Genomic DNA, 20,605 nt, shown 5'->3' with positions numbered 1-20,605 from the left:
TGCTTTTGTCTTTCCGTCACTGTGCTAGCACCCTGACCTCAGACTGCCCAGCCTCCAGAACTGTGAGAAATAAATGTCTATTGTTATATACCACCTGGTTGGAAAAAAAAGAGAAAAAAAAGCACAGACTAAAATAGCCCGTCCCTCATGGCTCAGTGGTTGAACATCAACCTATGACCCAGGAAGTCACAGTTCGATTCCTTGTCAGGGCATATGCTGGGGTTGTGGGCTCGATCCCCAGCATGGGGGCATGCAGGAGGCAGCCAATCAATTATTCTCTCTTATCATTGATGTTTCCCTCTTTCTCTTCCTTTCCCTTCCTCCCTGAAATCAAAAATTAAAAATTTATATTTTTAAAAGTAGACTAAAATACACTAATGTCACAGTGAAGAATGAAAATAATTATCATATTCTGGTTCAAATTAGTGAGATGGGAAGCTCCTGAACTCACCTCCCACAGACACATCAAATTTACAGCTACACATGGAACAATTCTCTCTGAAAGAAATCAAAGCATACCACTACAGAAAATCATAAGAACATTGGGTAAAGAGTGCAAGAGGGGAAAAAATTATAAAACAATCAGAAAACAATAAATATGACAATAGTAAATCCACACCTATCAATAATTACTTTAAATAAAATGGATTAAATTCTCCATTTAAAAAATTAGAATGGTTAAAGGAATTAAAAAACAAGACCAAACTATGTGTTGCCTATGATACCCAGTTCAGCTTCAAGGACATACACAGTCTGAAAGTGAAGGGATGGAAATATATTTCATGAGAATAGACACCAAAAGTATAGCAGAGATAGCTATACTTATACCAGAAACAATAGATTTAAGGCAAAGATTGTAATAAGAAACAAAGGTCATTATATCATGATAAAGAGATCAATCTAAAAAAGGATGTAACGTTTGTATATACTTATGCACCCAGTATAGGAGCACCTAAATAAACAAAGCAATGGAGAAATAAATAATCAATACAATAATATTAGGGGATTTTATTACCCCACTTTCATCAATGTATAAATTATCCAGAAAGAAAATAACAAAGAAACTTTGTACTTAAACTATATGTTAGATCAGATGGATTTAGATATTACAGAACATTTCATTCAACAGCAGGAAAATACACATTCTCAAGAGCACATGGAACATTCTCTAGGATAGATTATGTTAGGCCACAAAACACGTCATAATAAATGTAATAAGACTGTAATCATATCAAGCTTCTTTTTTAATGACAATGGTATGAAACTATAAATCAATAGTAAGAAAAACTGGAAATTCACAAACATGTGGAGTTTAAACAGTGTGGTACTGAAAAATCAATGGGTCAAAGATGAAATCAAAAGAGAAATCCAAAAAAATCTTAAGACAAATAAAAATAGGAATACAACATACAAATACATGTGGGATACAGCTAAAGCAGTTCTAAAAGGAAACTTCATAGCTGTAAATGACTACATGATAAAAAAAATAGTTCTTTGAAGTAAAAACAAAATTTTTATAAATTCAAACATGCATTTAAAAAGTGACATGTAAATCAAATCAAGCTACTAAATCCATTAAGATTTTGACCAGACAACCCTTTCAGATAATCAAACTAACTTGTAGTAAACAAGCCCAGAAATGGAGATTAAGTATATGGAATGTGAGATTCAGAGGTTTGCTAGAGTGAGGAATCTTGGATAATCTATTACTAAAAATTTTACAAATTTTTGCAAAATCTGTAGGTAATTTAGAGCATCCCATTCTATTAGGCTATGCAATCTCTTCTACACCACATGTTACTGTTTTTTGTCATTTTCACTTTGATGGCCTTTGTCAAAGACTATTCCACAGTGTCGCAAAAGTGAATTTTTGCTCTGAAATGAAAGAAACAGTTCAGCCTCAAATCTTATGGTCCAAATTTAGCAAAGAAACTGTTCCTTTGCCCTCAGAGGTTTTGGACTCATACAGATGATAGAACCTAAAAAAAGGATATATAGAAAGTAAACATATCAGGGAACTATCTGATGAAAAACCAGAACTAGGAAGGAGATGGAAATAACACTAATCATTTAGTTATAAAAATTTAGTGATCATCTACTATGATGCTATACACTTTGTAGACTGTAGGAATACAGCAAGAACATTGTCTTTCACTGATTCCACAATACACTTATTATTTTCCAGGGACTCTTCCATACTCGGTAAAAGGCAGTGGATAAATAGGTAAAAATCACCTATCCTAGCATGACCTAGACGATGAGTAGAAGTTGTCTACCATGTCTTCCTAATTAGATGAAAGAGGGTTTCTTTCAAATGTGACAGAGACTTGGTACTTTACAAGATATTTGTTTCATTCTTTATTCTAAGATAATTTTATAAAAAGTTAATACATAAAAATGACAAACCAATGGGCACTCAAAATATTTAAAAAAAACAAACATCAAGAAAGGACCTTACTGATAGAAACAATCTCCTTGAAAAAAACAACACACCTGAATTAATGCATGGGACACATAGAGACGAAGACATAATCTTAGACCATTCTTGGCCCCAAAAAGTCAGAATCATGTAAAAGTTCATTCACTAAATTGAGCCTCTCTAGAATACATGGGCACTAAATCATGGCTGTTATATACAATATAATTCAGTGCTAACACTTTAACCAGGTAAAAATAAGTGTGGCTGACAAAAGGTAGGAATCATTCTTATTTTAATAGAGATATAACAAAAAATAAATGAACAGCCTCTGGCAATGGAGATGTTTTACAGACAAGTGAGAATCACACTTTAATTGTGTTTTGCCTGTGGCTTAAAAATGTTTTTCACATATTCATTCAATTGTTCAATCATTTATTCATTCATGCTTGAATTCAACAGGTGTCACTCCAGACCCAGTGTGTCCTCAGTGTCCTAGTGCAACCTATGTCCCCTAGAGGAGGACACAGTAAATAAAATACGAGTTATTCCCTTACAGACTCCATTTCCACATGATTCTTCTGGTTACTCAAGCAGGAGACGTCGAGTGAAGTATTATTAGATAACACACAACCCACACTTCTAACTTAAACACAAGTGGGGGACAGCTCAGCAAGGTATCACTTACCTAAAGCATGGGCTAAGAGCTTTTCATTCCTTTTTGACACCACAGTCACTCTTGTGAAGATCAGGTGTTTGTTCTAGGACCAGGATTGAAAGCAGTAGTGTCCAACATGGGATGTACAAGACAACCCATCTGGGGCACAGGAAGAAAATATTTTCATGTAACCTTATATTGTATCTTTTACTGATAATACGTTTTACATAAGATGTATAATGTTAGTATTATATGCATTAGTACACATGTATACTCTATGAATCAATAAGTACACATATGTTATGTGCTAAAAAATTAACAAAAATAAGTGAACAAATATAATATTTATAGAGTTGCAAAAGCAACCAATAAATTAATAACCAATGTAATATAATCAGGCCAACTCAGAAACTAAACAAAGTTGAGTTTGTAAGAGGTTGACATTGGTCATTACAACTGGAAGAGGCTGAAGAAAAAAGTGGCTGACCAGTATGCTTTGTAGACTAATTCCGAACAAGGTAATCTGATAGGTTGTGTCTGATTCATTATCCAGATCCCTTGTTGGATCTGTAGTATGCCCCCCCCCGCCCCCCCCGCCCACTCCTACCCTGACACCTCTTGTTAAAATAATAATAATAATAATAATACAAGTAACCTAACCATACACCTTGGAGCATTATAAAAAATATACCTCTAAAGCAATAATAGTTAATATGTTTTGGTATGCCAGGCACTGTTCTAAGCACTGAACACAAATTGCTTAATCTTCACAAATTGCAAATAACATATACAAGTCTTTTTGAAAAGTTAAAAACTTGTCTGAGCTCCCACAGAGAATGCTAGACCTGGAATTCAGATCTAGGTAACATGGCAACCAAACCCATACTGTTGTTAACCACTACATTATAGTCCTCTGAGAAAAGGACATTTTATCAGATAAAATGCCACTGATAAAACAAACACTAGCTTGCATATAAATTAAAAAACAAAGATTAACAGTAAGTAAAAACACATATAGTATAGAAATCATGACTACACTAAAAAAGGAATTTACGCAAGAGGCAGAGAAAGGAAAGTTGTACACTAACTCCAGTGATGATGAAAGCAGCAAGTACACAAGATGACACCATAGCAACAAACCAATGACTCAACGGGGACCCACAGCTTCCTCTTGGTGGAACAAGTAAATAACACTAACATGGGGTAATGCGCTTCTCTGAGAGCAGACAGGCCAGAGTAAACCAGAAACTAGAAGCCAGACTACAGTCAAAGACATTCAACAGAGAACTTTTTTCAAGTACTTATAGACAGCATCCATACTTCCAGGCTACTGACTGGGTTTATACATAGAAGATGGAGTGCCCCTAAAGGGCCATGAAAATATTTGGGGGGTGGGGAGGGAAACTAAATTTTTTCCAAATTAGATGAAGACTACAAACACACATCCTACCTAATAAAAGAGTAATATGCAAATTAACCCTACCTCCGCCACACCCACCAGCCACGCCCGCCAGCCAATCAGGAGCAAATATGCAAATAAACCCAACCAAGATGTCTACAGCCACAGAGAGCAAGAGGGAAGCTTAGGTTTCCCTGGTAACAAAGGAAGCCAAACTTTCCGCCTGTCCTTGCCTGCCTAAGCCTCCACTCAAGGCTACAAAGTTTCAATTATAGAAGGTAAACAAATCCAAACAGAAATGGCGGCAGCTACGGAGCTGGAAAGAGCAGGAGGCAAGGGTTGCCCCTGGCAATGGAGGAAGCAAAGCTTCTGCAGCCCTGGCTGGCCTAGGCCTCCGCTCCAGGCTATGAAGTTTCAATTATAGAAGATACACAAACCAAAAAAGAAATGGCTGCTGGCCACGGAGCGAGCAGGAGACTTGGCTCCATTCCAGGCTACAAAGTTTCAATTGTAGAAGATACATAAATCTCAGATACCAGGGCCTCTGCTTGGGTCGCCAGGGGGCATGGCCGGCCTGCAAACCACCACAGGACCTTCACCCAGGCTGCCCCACACCCCAAGGGAACCTCCACCCTGATCCGGGATACCCTTCAGGACAAACCAGCTGGCCCCCACCCATGCGCCAGGCCTCTATCCTATCTAATAAAAGAGTAATTTTCAGATTGACCATCACTCCAACACACAATATGGCTGCCCCCATGTGGTCAAAGATCCTGCCCCCATGTGGACACAAGATGGCCGGCAAAAGATGGCCAGCAGGGGAGGGCAGTTGAGAGGGACCAGGCCTGCAAGGGAGAGCAGTTGGGGGGGACCAGGCCTGCAAGGGAGGGCAGTTGGGGGCAATCAAACCCACAGGGGTGGACAGTTAGGGGTGAGCAGGCCAGCAGAGGAGGGAAGTTGGGGGTGACTGGGCCTGCAGGGAAGGGCAGTTGGGTGGGGCCCAGGCCTGCAGGGGAGGGCAGTTAGGGGTGACTAGGCCTAAAGGGGAGGGCAGTTAGGGGCAAACACGCTGGCAGGGGAGCAGTTAGGCATCAATCAGGCTGGCAGGGGACTGGTTAGGGGATGATCAGGCTGGCAGGCAGAAGCGGTTAGGGGCAATCAGGAAGGCAGGCAGGTGAGCAGTTGGGAGCCAGCAGTCCTGGATTGTGAGAGGGATGTCCGACTGCCCGTTTAGGATCGGGCCTAAATGGGCAGTCGGACATCCCTCGAGGGGTCCCAGATTGGAGAGGGTGTGAGCTGGCCTGAGGGACACCTCCACCCTCCACCTCCATGCACGAATTTCATTCACCGGGCCTCTAGTATTAAATAAGTTTAATACACTCAAAACAGGATGAATATCAACATACACACAATCAAGGTATATCATACTAGTAATCAAGTTGCTTTAAAAAATAGTGAAAAAATCTTAAAAGCAGCCAAAAAAAGAAAATACATTATATACAGAGGAATATAGTAAAGAAATATGATAGACTTCTCAATAGAAATTGGCAGGTTTTATAAAGATGCACATAGATTTTTCCATTTGACTCAGCAATTTCACTTCTAAGAATTTACTCATGATAAATGAAAACATATGCTCAAAAAACATTGCATATAAACATTCATAGCAGATTTATTCATAGTAGGTGAACTCTGGAAGCAACCAAACATCCATCAACAAATAAACTGTATTATATTCACACAGAGGAATACTACTCATCAATAAAAATGAACTTGTTAACAGCTAAACAACAGCAGAATGTTACCATCAACCTCAGTACTTGAGCTCTGGCTAAGAAAGAATTGAGAGACAAGACTCAAATACAAGCAAAAGTTTATTTAGAAAGTAACAGAGGTATAAGAAGTGAAAAAAAGTGAGCCAGGTGGGCTGCATGGGCTCAGGAAATAAGTTACAGAGGCAAAAAGTGGCCTTTGGAGCTAAGGAGAAAGAAAGGCAAAGGTAATGTGCCTGGGGGAAGAATATGGGGAGTGGGGAGAGGGATGGGCATGCTCTAGAGAGAAAGAGCACATCTGAGAAGGGGGTGGGGAAAGGTACAGGCATTGGAGATAGAGAGAAATGGGTCTTCCATCCCAAGATTTTTTATTTGCTCTCTAAAAGCAGAGATCTTAGGGTAGGTCCCAGGGAAGACTTTAATGAAATATTCATCAGCTTTCTAGGTGTGTCTTTCAGGGTTGTGGTCTCTACTGATTGGTTGGCACCAAGGAAGAGGGGTCATTAGTCATCACAGCTGGTCCTGATGTCAGCCATGGCATTATCCCACCTGGCCGTGTTGCTTTTTTGGACCTGGAGCTGAAACACAACTGAGGCTTAGATATTATTTCTAGTTTGACCAAAACTCTGTTATCAACAGACCCAAGGTTCTACTTCCAAGATCATTTGATGCAAGTCAGAACCTTATTGTTCTGAACACTTAACGGAGTAGTCATGCAAGGGCTTGTATGGGAATAGTTTAAAGCTATTCTCCAGCCTCCTTATTCTTCCTCTAAGGGGGTCTAACACATGACTAGCAACATGCTATGGGAGGAAAGTTCATGGAAGGGTCTGAACCATATGACCAGTGATAAGCTAGGGGAGGAAAAGTCACCCTAGAGGTGAGTTACCCCCATACAATTGTTTGCTGCTAGGCGCTCAGGGCTGTCTGCCTTGGTGACCTTCCATACCTGGCCTATTTTTTTCTACTCTGTTCTTGCATGTCTAACTACCTAATACATTCCCACTTCAAGGATTCTTGGCTCTGATTTCTCTAAGGGAAGGGGTGTCCTGCTGAAGAGAAGCAAAGTTTTCCTTCAGAGTCAAGTGATTTTTGTTTTTTGTAAGAGGATCAATGAGGCCTGGGTATGGAAGGAGGTTGCAATGGTCTCTAGAGTTGTTAAGAAGCAATATCCCTGGAGCACGAGTAGGACTTATACCCCAGTGGAGAAAAATCATGTTATAAATCTCAATAATTCCAAGTCAAAAAATGGGAGAAAAATTAGAGGGTTGTAGCTAAATATCTAAGAAAACTAGAAAAATTCAGAATCCAGTTTAGTTCATAGGTGAAAAATAAAATTTTGAAGACAATTAACGGAACCAGAGTCTAATATCCACAACTGTGCATTACAGATTCTATTGAAACACAGCATGGACACAACAAGAATAGTAATTAATCCTATAGGCTCTCTTAAACCTGCTTTGCTGGAACCTCATAAGGAATCTACAGATTGCGCCTTAATTAGCCTCTCAGGATGAAAGCAGCCAAGCCACATAGTCAAAGCACCCAGAGATCCACCTCCACCTCCAGGCTGCCTGTTAGGCATAGTCACTGAAAAAGCCTCCAGTTGTACACCTCAGCAGGGCATAAGCTCCCACAGAGTGGGGTAAGAGGCATTCCAGTGGGTGGGGCTATTGCTTCCCCCCAGGCTGATGGGGCATGGAAGGGAATGCTCTGCCAGAGACAGATGGCTTCTGCCATATACAGCAATGGCTCAGCACAGGGATCCTGATGGCTGACTCTTCAGCTCTCTTCCCAAAGACAACAACCCCAGACTCTCCTCACATAGCTCTAGTCCACTCTGCCCTCCCTCTACCAGAGCCTAGGATGAGTGGCTGTGAACAAAATTTTGGTGCATTGGTCCTTTAAGAGGGTGCCTGCTCCTCTAAGCTGTCTCTCCCAGGCAGACAAAACTTCCACGGCCTTTTACAGCTGGATGTTATGTGGGTGCATGTCCCTGGTTCCGGTGCTCTAAGCTGGGAAATCCAGCTTGGGGTTTAGACTCCACACTTCTCAGGCGGAATGCCCCCTCCCCCGCAGCTGCTATATCCCTCCAGCCTGTGGGAGCCCCACCAGCTGTCTCCTGCCTCCACATGTTCTATCAGTCTTCATGTGGCTTCTCTCCAGCTAGCCTTTTTTTTTAATAGATACAAATTATTTTTAAATATGTTTTATTGACTTCAGAGAGAAAGGGAGAGGGAGAGAGAGATAGAGATGAGAAAGAATCATTGATTGACTGCCTCCCTCAAGCCCCCGACTGAGGATTGAGCCCACAATCCCGGCATGTGCTCTGACCAGAATTGAACTGGTGACCTCTTGGTTCATAGGTCGAAGGTCAACCACTGAGCCATGCTGGCCGGGCTCTCCAGCTAGTCTTCAGTTGGTTATTTGGGATGATTTTTCTATAATTTAGCTGTAATTCCAATTTGGTTCTGGGAGGATGTGAGTGTAGTTTCCATCTAATTCGATGCCATCTTAGATCAGTATCTTAGACTCTTAAGAAAGGATCTGATGCTTTAATTACTTCCACTGGGGAGAAGTAATTCATCAAAGGACAGTATTCAAGTGTTGCTTTTCTCTCTTGTCTCTCTGCAGGAAGGTGAGTAGGAGGTCTTTTTTATTCTGCATGTAGCCTACACACTTCTCCCTAAAAGGGGTTTCCATTTTAGACTTGGAGTTTGGAGAGTAATCTAAAAACTTTCTTGACTACAAATCCAATCCATACTTTTTTAGTATAGATTTGCCAGTAATAAAGCTAGTATTTGCATTCCTTCCTGGTTCCTTTATATATTTCATAAATTCTCCATAATTCAGAAATGAGAGCGGTGTCTCGAATCAGCACCTTTAAACATTAACAAGTAGGACTTGATAATAGATTAGATGAAAGGATGTAGTGTGTAAGCACCTGACAGTTGGACTTTTATTATTGTAATGCAAGTGCCTTAAGTGGTTGAACTAAGGCATCCACCTCAAAGATTTCTGATGGTTATTGCTAAAGGTGTCTTGGAATCATAATAAGAACCACAGGGTCAGGTACAGCCACAATACTGGTTTTCTCAGTTGTTGAGTGACAACCTGTGAACCAGAAGGTCATGATTCAATTCCTGGTCAGGGTACAAGTCTGGGTTGCTGGTTGGATCCCCAGTAGGGGGCATGCAAGAGGTAGCCAATCAATAATTCTCTCTTATCATTGATGTTCTATCTCTCTCCCCTTCCTCTCTGAAATATATGTGTGTGTGTGTGTGTATGTGTATATATGTGTGTTTTAAATAAAATAAAAGTGAAGATGTCTGCGGAGGTTCACTGCAGGCCCAGATGAGTGCCTTCGGGAACTTCTAGCCAATAGCATTATTATTGGTAGACTGAGATGACACAAACGGGGTAAAGAAAGGAAAATTGTTGAGAATGATTCTTAGATTTCTATTTTGGGCATCTGGATATATGTTGAAACTGAAATGGGGAGTACTAGAAGAGACAGTTTTTAAATAAATAAATTCTAGGTCCTCTTTTCAACATGCAAAGTTTGAAATGTCTAGTTATAATCTTCAAGTGAAAGAGCAGGACCTACTTCTTTGAAACTCAGAATGGAGGTCAAACCGAATAGGAATTTGAACATTAGAACAGGAAGTCTAATTACTCATGAAAAAGTGGTATCTTTCAGTAGGGTGGCATTTCACAAGTAAGTCATAAAAAAACCCTTGTGAATTTTCCATTATGAAGAATTTTGACAAGTCACTGGGAAAGAGGAAGAGCAATTAGTTTCCTTACAATTTATTATGTCTTTATCAGGCTAGAGAGCTTCATGTTTTCAGAAACCACCAAAACATAACCCTCTCACAGATTCTTTACTCCTGTTCTCCCACATTTATTTTTTCTTGTGTGTTTTAAGATTAAAATATGTCATCATAGTTCTGACCATTTAATGCCAATTCTCTAATCCTCTTACCAGGTATACTGGCTAATAATGCAGATTTTTTTCAATAGATGGAGTTACACATATGTTGATATATATATATGCAATTTGATATGTATGCTATTTTGTTGTATTGACAACAAGCTTCAAAACTTCATGTCAAATTTTCTGAAGGTGTTAACATTATAGAAATTTTTACGCTTAAAAATGTTGAATTTTGTGCCAAAAAAAGAGCATTTGCAGGAAGTTTTAATTCATTACTTTATTTTGAAGAAAGTGCTGCTGAAAGTTATTGTATACCTCGGGAAGCTTATGGTGAACATGCTCCATCTCAAGATCCTTGTGAACGCTGGTTCAAACTTTTTAAAAGTGATGATTTCAATTTTGAAAGACAAAGAACGTTCATTTCAATTTGAACCACTCTTTGATCGTAAAACTACCAGAAAGGGCCAGAAGACATGGCAAAGCAATTTTGCTTCATGATAACGCATCATCACACACTTTAAAACCAGTTAAAGACAAGTTAAAAGATCTTGCCTGGGAAGTATTAACCCACCCGCCGTATTCACCAGACCTTGCTCCTTCAGATTAACACTTGTTCGATGGATGGCACACACACTTTCTGAGCAGCACTTCAAAATGTACGAAGAAGTGGAAAATTTGGTCTCTGAATGGTTTGCCTCAAAACCAGAAAAGTTCTATTAAGACGGTATCCACAAATTACCTGAAAGATGGGGGAAATATGTAGCTAGCAATGGACATTACTTTGACTAAAGCACTTTTGATGTTTCTCTTGAAAATATCATGTTTTGATTACAAAATCCACATTATTAACTGGTACACCTGGTAAACACTCACTTTTCTATGTGCCTAACCTCACGAAAAATAACTTCGCTACCTCAGAACTTGCTTGTGTGTGCTTTCATTTTTTAATTTATAGTTTAATTTATATATTTTTAATGTCCATCGAATAAAAATGAAGAGCTACAGTTTAGAGTAGAGATTGCTAGGGGCCTCATTGCTTCCCTTGTACCAAGAAAATAGTAATTATTCAATAGAAATGTTGATTCACTGGCTGTCTACTTCTCTGTATTTTACTATTCCTAAAAAAATAAAATCTCATGGGTCTTTTAGAAGTGTCTAAAGTTTTCTGAGTACTAGTAACTACAAAATATATAAGGAGTAAAATAAACAAAGTAAATTTTTAATGCTTTGAAATATCCTAGATATCTTGCAATGAAAACTATCTTTGATAATACATGAAATTGTCTCTCTTAGTTTCTCACTTCATTTCTTTACTCCTTTCACTTATTTTCTTCTGATTTGTAAACACTCAATCCAAATTCTATACATTTCTCTTGATTAATTAAATATCTGTCCTCAAACCCATTTCTCGCATTTGGCCTTAAAAAACTAAACTGGAGCTGGTGTTAATGCTAATATTTTTTAAATTTCACTAAAGTCTGAGTTTTTTTTTAACATTCAAAAAAATTTCAACTTGTCTAAGTAAACAAGTTCTCAATTCACATAAGGCAGCTTGAGTTGCTCTCCCATATTCTTATTATCTTCTTATTTACCATCATATTAGAAAGTAGATATATTTTAAATATCACAGAAATAGCAAAGCAGAGAGATGAGAAATCCTTAATGCTTCTCAAAATGTAATTCTGAGACATTTGCTTAACGGTATAGGAAGTGGGAATAATATATTTTATTTATTTATTTTTTTTTTAATTTCTTTATTGATTAAGGTGTCACATATTTGTCCTCATCCCCCCATTCCCATCCCACCCCTCTCCCCACGCATGCCCCAATCCCCTGTTGAACTTAACCGTTGGATAGGCTTATATGCATGCATATAGGTCCTTTGGTTGAACTCTCCCCCTCCCCCCACCCTCCCCCTACCCTCCCCTATCCTCCCTCTGAGGCCCGATAGTCCGATCGATGCCTCCTTGCTTCTGGTTCTGTTCTTGTTCCTCAGTCTATGTTGTTCATCATTTCCCCTAGATGAGCGAGATCATATGTCACTAGATATATACTGATAAGAACTGAATGTGAGAAGAGCAATAATAGTTATGCTGACAGGCAAATGAATCAATCTGTAGCGAGCTTCCCCCTGGACCAACAGTTCTTTTGAGACCCAATTTCAATGTCCAGTAGTTCCTTATGTGTACATGTCAGCACTGACCCCTCAGCTCTGGATGGTGGACAAATGGTGGTAATGGAGGTCCGACTCCCTCTGGTTTGGTCTCGGCCGAACCCAGGGGCACGGCGTCACCCGGACTAAGGGGCACGTGGCCTCACCCATACCCAAGGGGCGCGTGGTCTCACCCGGGCCTGGGACCCAGCCTCACCCGGATGGATCCAGGGGCGCACGGCCTCACCCGGACCCAGGATCTGGCTTCACCCGTACCCAGGGACGCTTGGCCTCTCCCAGACCCAGGGCCACTTGGGCTCACCCGGGCCTAGGTGTACGAGGCCTCACCCGGATCCAGGGACACATGGTCGCACCCGGACCCAGGGACGCTTGGCCTCTCCCAGACCCAGGGCCACTTGGGCTCACCCGGGCCTAGGTGTACGAGGCCTCACCCGGATCCAGGGACACATGGTCTCACCCGGACCCAGGGACGCTTGGCCTCTCCCAGACCCAGGGCCACTTGGGCTCACCCGGGCCTAGGTGCACGAGGCCTCATCCGGATCCAGGGACACATGGTCTCACCCGGACCCAGGGACGCTTGGCCTCTCCCAGACCCAGGGCCACTTGGGCTCACCCGGGCCTAGGTGCACGAGGCCTCACCCGGATCCAGGGACACATGGTCTCACCCGGACCCAGGGATGCTTGGCCTCTCCCAGACCCAGGGCCACTTGGGCTCACCCGGGCCTAGGTGCACGAGGCCTCACCCGGATCCAGGGACACATGGTCTCACCCGGACCCAGGGACGCTTGGCCTCTCCCAGACCCAGGGCCACTTGGGCTCACCCGGGCCTAGGTGCACGAGGCCTCATCCGGATCCAGGGACACATGGTCGCAACCGGACCCAGGGACGCTTGGCCTCTCCCAGACCCAGGGCCACTTGGGCTCACCCGGGCCTAGGTGCACGCGGCCTCACCCGGATCCAGGGACACATGGTCTCACCCGGACCCAGGGACGCTTGGCCTCTCCCAGACCCAGGGCCACTTGGGCTCACCCGGGCCTAGGTGCACGAGGCCTCACCCGGATCCAGGGACACATGGTCTCACCCGGACCCAGGGACGCTTGGCCTCTCCCAGACCCAGGGCCACTTGGGCTCACCCGGGCCTAGGTGCACGCGGCCTCACCCGGATCCAGGGACACATGGTCTCACCCGGACCCAGGGATGCTTGGCCTCTCCCAGACCCAGGGCCACTTGGGCTCACCCGGGCCTAGGTGCACGAGGCCTCACCTGGATCCAGGGACACATGGTCTCACCCGGACCCAGGGACGCTTGGCCTCTCCCAGACCCAGGGCCACTTGGGCTCACCCGGGCCTAGGTGCACGAGGCCTCACCCGGATCCTGGGACACATGGTCTCACCCGGACCCAGGGACGCTTGGCCTCTCCCAGACCCAGGGCCACTTGGGCTCACCCGGGCCTAGGTGCACGAGGCCTCACCCGGATCCAGGGACACATGGTCTCACCCGGATCCAGGGACGCTTGGCCTCTCCCAGACCCAGGGCCACTTGGGCTCACCCGGGGCTAGGTGCACGAGGCCTCACCCGGATCCAGGGACACATGGTCTCACCCGGACCCAGGGACGCTTGGCCTCTCCCAGACCCAGGGCCACTTGGGCTCACCCGGGCCTAGGTGCACGAGGCCTCATCCGGATCCAGGGACACATGGTCGCACCCGGACCCAGGGACGCTTGGCCTCTCCCAGACCCAGGGCCACTTGGGCTCACCCGGGCCTAGGTGCACGCGGCCTCACCCGGATCCAGGGACACATGGTCTCACCCGGACCCAGGGACGCTTGGCCTCTCCCAGACCCAGGGCCACTTGGGCTCACCCGGGCCTAGGTGCACGAGGCCTCATCCGGATCCAGGGACACATGGTCTCACCCGGACCCAGGGACGCTTGGCCTCTCCCAGACCCAGGGCCACTTGGGCTCACCCGGGCCTAGGTGCACGAGGCCTCACCCGGATCCAGGGACACATGGTCTCACCCGGACCCAGGGACGCTTGGCCTCTCCCAGACCCAGGGCCACTTGGGCTCACCCGGGCCTAGGTGCACGCGGCCTCACCCGGATCCAGGGACACATGGTCTCACCCGGACCCAGGGACACATGGTCTCACCCGGACCCAGGGACGCTTGGCCTCTCCCAGACCCAGGGCCACTTGGGCTCACCCGGGCCTAGGTGCACGCGGCCTCACCCGGATCCAGGGACACATGGTCTCACCCGGACCCAGGGATGCTTGGCCTCTCCCAGACCCAGGGCCACTTGGGCTCACCCGGGCCTAGGTGCACGAGGCCTCACCTGGATCCAGGGACACATGGTCTCACCCGGACCCAGGGACGCTTGGCCTCTCCCAGACCCAGGGCCACTTGGGCTCACCCGGGCCTAGGTGCACGAGGCCTCACCCGGATCCTGGGACACATGGTCTCACCCGGACCCAGGGACGCTTGGCCTCTCCCAGACCCAGGGCCACTTGGGCTCACCCGGGCCTAGGTGCACGAGGCCTCACCCGGATCCAGGGACACATGGTCTCACCCGGATCCAGGGACGCTTGGCCTCTCCCAGACCCAGGGCCACTTGGGCTCACCCGGGCCTAGGTGCACGAGGCCTCACCCGGATCCTGGGACACATGGTCTCACCCGGACCCAGGGACGCTTGGCCACTCCCAGACCCAGGGCCACTTGGGCTCACCCGGGCCTAGGTGCACGAGGCCTCATCCGGATCCAGGGACGCATGGTCTCACCCGGACCCAGGGACGCTTGGCCTTTCCCAGACCCAGGGGCACGTGGCCTCACCCGGGCCTAGGTGCACGAGGCCTCACCCGGATCCAGGGACACATGGTCTCACCCGGACCCAGGGACGCTTGGCCTCTTCCAGACCCAGGGCCACTTGGGCTCACCCGGGCCTAGGTGCACGCGGCCTCACCCGGATCCAGGGACACATGGTCTCACCCGGACCCAGGGACGCTTGGCCTCTCCCAGACCCAGGGGCACGTGGCCTCACCCGGGCCTAGGTGCACGAGGCCTCATCCGGCTCCAGGGACACATGGTCGCACCTGGACCCAGGGACGCTTGGCCTCTCCCAGACCCAGGGCCACTTGGGCTCACCCGGGTCTAGGTACACGCGGCCTCACCCGGATCCAGGGACACATGGTCTCACCCGGACCCAGGGACGCTTGGCCTCTCAGACCCCGGGGCACGTGACCTCACCCATGCCTAGGTGCACGAGGTCTCACCCGGATCCAGGGACACACGGTCTCACCCGGACCCAGCGACGCCTGGCCTCCCCCAGACCCAGGGGCACGTGGCCTCACCCGGGCCTAGGCGCACGAGGCCTCACCCGGATCCAGGGACACGTGGTCTCACCCGGACCCAGGGACGCCTGGGAATAATATATTTTAGTATTATACTCCTTGATAAATTATCCTTTGCACATGTTTTCCTTTCATAGTTTGGAAAACTTTTACATTAAAATTAAAAATATTAATCTATAAATATTAATCTAGAGATTATAATTATATAAGATGCTGATTAACCAGTATACTTCTTTTGAAACATAAACAGTTTAACACTGGTAACTCTAGAATTGGGACTTAGTGTGTTAAAGCATTATTATCATCGATGTACACATATAAATGACTTCAGAGTAGAAATTTGGATGATGATAGCAAAATGGAGGGTTAGGAGGTCCCAACACAGTCTCCCCACAAAACAAGAAAAAACAATAAATAACTACAAAATGACAAAAAATAGCTCCGAGGAAGTCTGGATGGCAACGTAAAAGCAGTAGAAACCCCATTGAGCTAAAAAATCAATAGATGCTGCAGATAAAAGCATAGGACTCATTTTATTTTATTTTTGTTGTTGTTCATATTTTTATTTTTTATTTTAAATTCTTTATTGTTTAAAGTATTACATATGTCTCCTTTTCCCCCATTGACCTCTTTCCAACCACTTCCACCCCCCAGCTCATGCCCTTACCCTACTACTGTCTGTGTCTGTGGGTTATGTTTTATGCATGCATACAAGTCTTTTGGTTGATCTCTTACCCTTTCCCTCCTCTGCCTTTCCTCTGAGCTTGGACAGTCTGTTCAATGCTTCTATGTCTCTGGATCTATTTTTGTACATCGGTTTATGTTGTTCATTATATTCCACATATGAGTGAGATCATGTGATATTTACCTTTCTCTGACTGGCTGATTTTGCTTAGCATAATGCTCTCCAGGTCCATCCAGCATAGGACTCATTTTAACTGCACCACCTCATCCCCCAGTCCAGAAAAGCTCAGCACCAGAAGGAATCCCCTCAGAGGTATTTTACACATGGGGAACAGATTTGTGGGAAAACCCCAGCAAGCCTCATGGCCATGGAAGTGTGAAGCCTTTGTTACTGAGGAATACTACAATCTTCACCAACACTGATTCCAAAATTCTAGAGCTGAACGATAGAAAGAATAAAATTAAAACTGAAATAGAGAACTTCAATATCAGGCTCAATCAGGCAGAAGAAATTACATGGGAACTTGAAGCCAGCTCTCTTGATATTATCCAATCAGAGGAGAAAAATAATCTTATATAATAAAAGCCTAATATGCTAAGTGTCCGACTGTTCATTTGACTATTCAACTAGTTGCTGTGACCCACACTGACCACCAGGAGGCAGGTGCTCTGACTGGTAGGTTAGCTTGCTATTGAGGTCTGGCCCATCAGGACTGGGCGAGATGGGCCAGACATGCCCTGGAGCCCTTCCATGATCCCTCCCCAGCCCCAATTGTGCACTGGTGGGGTCACTGGGTCTGGCCTGCATTCTCTCGCAATCTGGGACCCCTTGGGGAATGTTGGAGAGCCAGTTTTGGCCCAATCCTGCAGGCCAGGCTGAGGGACCCCACTGGTGCACAAATTCATGCACTGAGCCTCTAGTTTATTATGAAAGCCATATGGTAATCACAAAGCAAAAATTTATAATAGATACACAAAAACTTATAATAGATACACAAATTATACATCACTGACTCACAAAAAAGATAGCAAGAAAGGAAGATAGGAAAAAATAAACTACAAAACAATCGGTAAGCAATTAACAAAATGCTCATAACAAGTCATTACTTATCAATAATTACTCTAAATATAAATGGTTAAATTTTCCAATTCAAAGGCATAGAGTGGCTTAAGGAAATTTGTAGGCTAAAAGTGAAGGGATAGGAAGACATTCCATAAACAAGGAAACCAGAAGAGTGGGAGCAGCTATACTGAAAATCAGGCAAACACACAAGTCCAAAACTGTAAAAAGAGATGAAGAAGGTCATTATAAATGACAAAGGGGTCAAGTAATAAAGAGAATATGCCAATTATGAATAGATGTGTTATATTTATATAGTACATCATTATTAATATTTCTGAAGACAAAAATAACCATAAATTCAATAATTGTAGAAAAATTTTTAAACATTTTAATTAATTTATTTTTTAATCTTTACCCAAGGATTTGTTTATTGATTTTAGTGAGAGAGGAAAGGGGGGAGAGATAGAAACATTGATATGAAAGAGAAATATTGATTAGTTGCCTCCTATAAGCTTCCCAACCAGAGATTGAACCTGCAACCTATGTATGTGCCCTGACTTAGAATCGAACTCACAACCTTTTTGGTGTACAGAATGACACTCCAACCAACTGAGTCACCCTGCCAGGGGCAATAATTGTATGTAATTTTAATGCCCCACTTACAACAATGGATAGATCATCCAGACAAAAAATTCAATAAGAAAATAATGGACTTACATTTTATGTAATTGATTTAAAGACACATACAGAACATATCATCCAACAACAGCAGAATACACATACAGACATTTTCCAGAATAGATTATATGTTAAGTTATAAAGCAGGTCTAAACAAATTTAAAAACATTGAAATCATATAAAGTATCTTTTCTGACTACAAAGGGATGAAACTAGAAGTCAGTAACAGAGGGAAAGTAAGAAATTTCATAAATGCATAGAAACTAAACAACACATTTTTTAGCAACTAATGGATCAAAGAAGAAACCAAAAGTAAAGCCAAAACTATCTTTGAAGCAAAACTATCTTTGGAAAAACTGCTGTTTGAAACTGCTGTTTGAACTACTCTGTTATTCTTAGACAGTCTCATATTCTGTAGTTCAACTCTGTTATTTTTAGACTGTAAAATAACTTTGTTTTTTTGCTTGAATAGAAAAGATAAACTTAATTGTCTGATCTTGCAAGCTAGCCATCTAACTGATACGCTGATATTGATGCCAGGTGCCTGTATAGATATGATACTCAAGGTTACAGGTGTCTGTATAAATATGATATACTAGAGGCCTGGTGCACAAAATTTGTGCACAGGTTGGGTGTCTCTCAGCCCAGCCTGCCCCCTCTCACAGTCTGGGAGCACTCAGGGGATGTCCTACTGATGGCTTAGGACTGCTCCCTACGAGGAGTGGGCCTAAACCACAGTCTGGCCTCAGCAGCTTGGAGCATGCCCCCCTGGGCCAGTCTGCTAAAGGCCTTGGTCCCGGTCGCACTGTGGCGTGACTTGAAGTATGCCCCCCTGGGCAAGTCCATGGGTCCACTGGGGGCCTTACTCCCAGGGCAGGTGGTGCAGTGTGCCTGCCCACAAACCCCTGGCGAGAGTGGCCTTGGAGCTGGGTGGCGCCAGGGCTGGGGGTGGGCTCTGAGCCGTGCCTCGCCGCTCAGAGCCCGCACCCAGACCTGGTGTGTGGTGTGTGTCCACTGGGGCTGGGGGCCTGCTCTGAGCTGGTCATGATGTCCCAGCCTAATTTACATATTTCTCTCTTATTATATAGGATACTCAAGGTTATAGGTGTTTGTTAGATATGATATGTACTCAAGGTTACAAATTGTCTAATAAAAATAATTTACACAAGGATCTAATAATGATATAAAAAGAGAATGTTTCCTCCTTTGGGTGTTCAGAATTTGACAGATGTAATCTGCTCTGAACCTGCAAGCAATAAAGATGACTCTTAACTAATTCGTTCATTAAGTCATCTTGTCCAGCTCGCTGATTTGTGATACAACATCTTGAGAAAAACAAGAAATGAAAATACAACATACCCAAACTTATAAGATGCCTCAAAAGCAGTTCTAAAAGGGAAGCTTATAACAATATATGCCTACATTAAGAAAAAATTATCTTAAATAAACAAACTAACCTTATACCTAAGGAACTAGAACAGAACAAACCAAAAACTAAGTTAGCAAAAGAAAGGAAATAATAAAGATTAGAAAAGAAGCAAAATAGAGACTAGAAAAACAACAGAAAGATCAATGAAACTAAGAGTTGGTTTTTGGAAAGGACAAATCTATCTGACCTTTAGGTAGACTTACCAAAAATAAAAGAGAAATAAGATTTAATAAAATTATTTTTTAAAGGAGACATTACAACTGATACTGTAGGGATACAAATAATCATAAGAGACTGTTCAGAACAGTTATACTCCAAAAATTAGGTATTTTAGAAAAAAATGTATTAATCCCTAAAACACACAAATTTCCAAGACTGAATCATGAAGTAATAACAAATCTGAACAAATATTATTATGATCAAAGGGATCCCATCAGTAATCAAAAATCTCTCACCAAATAAAAGCCCAAGACCAAATGGCTTCACAGGTAAATTCTACTACATATTTAAGAAGAATTAACGTTAATCCTCAAACTCTTCCTAAAAAATCATAAAGAAATACAAACTGATCTCATGTGACCAGAATAACCCTGATACAAAAGTCAGATAAGGACACTACAAGTAAAGAAAATTACAGGCCAATATTCCTGATGAACATAGATACGAAAATCCTTAACAAAACACTACCACATTCAAAAGCACGTTACAAATGCCATACACCAAGAATAAGCAGGATTCATCCCTGGGATGCAAGAATAGTTTAACATATTCCCATTAATAAATGTGATACAACCCATTAACTGAATAAAGGAAAAAACTCATAGAAACATATGAGCCAGGTGGTCAAGAGGAGTTCCATGGACAGCAACCACAATACAGGGGTGCCAGACTTATGCACAAGTTGTTCTCCAGGATATAATGATGACATGGAGTAAGGCAAAGGGAGAACCTCTGTGGTCTTTGGAGAGCATTTCAGTCAGCCCCTGTATGTGTGTTAAATTAGTTGCCTGCCCCTCAGGCTGAGGCTTTTAAAATAGGCCTCTCTCACAGAAAGA

This window comes from Eptesicus fuscus, chromosome 7, assembly GCF_027574615.1.
Source record: "Eptesicus fuscus isolate TK198812 chromosome 7, DD_ASM_mEF_20220401, whole genome shotgun sequence".
Classification (NCBI taxonomy): domain Eukaryota; kingdom Metazoa; phylum Chordata; class Mammalia; order Chiroptera; family Vespertilionidae; genus Eptesicus; species Eptesicus fuscus.
The sequence above is the reverse complement of the archived record's forward strand: the minus strand, read 5'-3'. Positions refer to the sequence as shown.